Source organism: Myotis davidii, unplaced genomic scaffold, assembly GCF_000327345.1.
Source record: "Myotis davidii unplaced genomic scaffold, ASM32734v1 scaffold4278, whole genome shotgun sequence".
Lineage (NCBI taxonomy): Eukaryota > Metazoa > Chordata > Mammalia > Chiroptera > Vespertilionidae > Myotis > Myotis davidii.
This window is the reverse complement of record NW_006289218.1, coordinates 24,955-28,287: the sequence shown is the minus strand read 5'-3', so window position 1 is coordinate 28,287 and position 3,333 is coordinate 24,955.

The window sequence follows — 3,333 nt, the reverse complement described above, 5'->3', positions numbered from 1 at the left end:
ATTGCAACTTGGTTGCTTAGAGTGGAGCTCAGAGCCAGGCTGCAGCAGGGAAGAAGCTTGGCTTCCTCCATCACTGGAGCAAGCAAGCCTCCTGCTCGCTTCAGCTACGTGGCTGCTGGCTGCCATCTTTGCTGCCATATCTCACTGATTAGCCAATGGGAAGTATAGCGGAGGTACAGTTAATTTCAATCTTTGTCTATTATTAGATAGGATTGACCAATGTAGAGAGCCCAGAAATATACCCTAACAAATATAACCAACTGGATCTTTGACAAAGCAGCAAAGGCAATCCAATGGAGAAAAAATAAGTTCTACAACAAATGGTGCTGTTACAATTGGACATCCACATGCAAAAAAGGGGTTGGTGTGAAAAGAGATTAACCAAAGAACTTATACGCATCTATGTATAACCTATGGACACAGACAATAGTGCGGTGAAGGCTTGGGGGGGAGGGCAGGAGCAGAGTGGAAGGGGTCAATGGGTGAAAAAAGGGGAACATCTGTAATACTTTCAACAATAAAGATAAAAAGAAAAAAAGGATCCAGACACTGACCTTATACCTTTCACTAAAATTATCTCAAAATGGATCACTGACCTAAATGCAGAACACAAAACTCTATAATCCTATAAAATAACATAGGAGAAAATTGAGTTGACTTTGGGTTTGGCAATAGGTTTATAGGCAGAGCTCCAAAAGCACAATCCATGAAAGAAAAAAAAATGACTAGTTAATCAAAAGACAAGTCATAGACTAGGAGAAAATATTTTTAAAACACATATCTGATAAAGGACATATATCCAAAATATATAAAGAATTCTTAAAATTCAACAATCAGAAAACAAACAATCCAATTAAGACATGGCAAAAGATCTGAAAGATGCCTCACCAAAGAAAGATATATAGATTGCAAACAAGCATATGATATTCAACATAATATGTCATTAAGGAAATGCAAAGTAAGACAATTAGATAGCACTACATACCTATCAGAATGACCAAAATCCAAAATACTGATAACACTATATGTTGGCAAGGATGTAGAGCAAGAGGAACTCTCATTCACTGCTGGTGGGAATGCAAATGGTACAGACACTTTGTAAGAGAGCTCAGCAGTTTCTTACAAAGTGAAATAAAGGCTTGGCACACAAATCATAAAATAAACTCCTAGGTATTTACCCAAATTTGTTGAAAACTTATGTTGACACAAAAACCTGCATATAAAATTTTATAGTATCTTTATTAATAATAGTGGCCCAGTGCACAAAATTTGTGCATGTGTGTGTGTGGGGGGGGTTCCTTCAGCCCAGTCTGCACCCTCTCCAATAAGGGACCCCTCAGGGGATGTCCGACTGCCGGTTTAAGCCCAATCACAATCTGGGACTGCTGGCTCCTAACCACTCATCTGCCTGCCTGCCTGATTGCCCCTAACTGCCCTCCCCTGCTGGCCTGACTGCCTGTCTGCCTGATTACCCCTAACCTCTGCCTGCCTGCCTGCCTGATCCCCCGCTACTGCTCTGCCTGCCTGCCTGATTGACACTAACTGCCCTCCTCTGATGGCATGATCTCACCCCCAACTGGTCCTCCTGCTGGCCTGATTGCCCCTAACTGCCTCTGCCTCAGTCCACACCACCATGGCTTTGTCTGGAAGGAAGTCGGACATCCAGAAGATGGCCGGTCGGCCCGATTAAATTAGCATATTAGCCTTTTAGTAATATAAGTAGATTATATAGGATAGGACTGCTTAAATGGGGAGGGGAGCCTTTTCCATCAGGAGGAGATTTTCTTGGCAGACAAAAATACATAATCCCTATATCTGGACTGATAGTTAGCCATATGCACTATACTGCCACTGGTCATTAAAAAATTGAGCCACTTTCTTACACCTTACACCAAACAGCTGTTGCCCTTAAAACCCTCCTCAGCCCCCACCTTAGGTTCTGTCTTCTCAGTTCACCCAGATTTGGTTCTGATTGGTCAGTTTCTATGCCAGTCAGCATCTCAAGGCCTATCTCCAGGCCTGATAAGAGAGGTGGAGCTGATCAGCAGCCCCTGTGGCTGCTGGTGAGGTCCAGAGAGAAAGAGAGGCAAAGGCTGATAAACAGCTGCCATGAGGGCTGCGTATCAGACCCTGCTTCTCTCTTCAGGCCTCTCTCTGGGCCTGATCTGCAGTCCCCTCAGCAGTTAGTGCTGGGTTGCTGCGCCTGCAGTGGAGGCAGTTAGTGCTGGGTCGCTGGACCCAGCACTGACTGCAGGACTGACTTCCGGTGTTCAGTTATCCGTTCAGTTTTGATGTTACGGACCCTCGCTCTTTATATATATAGATTGTTTGTTCATTTTACTTACAAACACAACAGTGTTTCTCTACTGTATGTGCTAAGGATAGCCTGTTTTCAAAACTGAAAATGGTGAGGTGATGCTATAGTTCAGCAGCACCTTCAGCTTCATTCTACAGGCTGCTTGTTTCCAGTTGTACCCCCTGGCCCTTGTCAGCCACAGAGCACAATAGGAAAAGCCAACCTGGTGGTTTACAGACTTAAGAAGAGCACCTATCTTCCTGGACAGATCACTCTGTTTAATTATAGCTGTTGAGGATTGAGTCAGCTACTTGAACAACAGGGAAAATTAGAGGCTATTAAGGTGGTCTGTTATTTTTCTGTTATGAGTAGTTGCATATCTATGATCTGTGGTATGGCAGAACATTTCCAAATTACCAGCCTTTAAACTCTATGGTAATCTTTTTAAAATCCCTGTGGCAATTTGAGGGATTAAAAATGAGGTAATTTTGAATGCAAATTTATGGAACAGAGCAGGGCGGATAGGGAGGTTGTGGCCCCACCCCCTGTCACACACAGAGCCACAGGGTGATCAGGGGGTTTGAGCGCTGCCCCGTCACGCTGCTCCAGGGGCCAGGAGGCCTCGTGGCTCCGCTGATCCCAGTGCTGGGAGGCCTCACGGCTGCGCTTGACAACGGGGCAGTGAGGCCTCGCTGCTCAGCTGATCCCGGTGCTGGGAGGCTCTGCTGATCCCGGTGCCAGGAGGCCTCGCGGCTCCGCTGATCCCGGGGCGTGAGGACTCATGGCTCTGCTTATCCTGGTTCAGGAGGCCTTGCGGCTCTGCTGATCCTGGTGCTGGGAGGCATATTACCCTTTTACTATATAGGATAGAGGCCTGGTTTATGGGTGGGGGCCGGTTGGTTTGCCCTGAAGGGTGTCCTGGATCAGGGTGGGGGTCCCGCTTGGGTGCCTGGCCAGCCTGGATGAGGGGATGATGGCTGTTTGAAGCTGGTCACTCCCCATTCAGGGTGGAGGTCTCCACTGGGGTACCTGGCCAA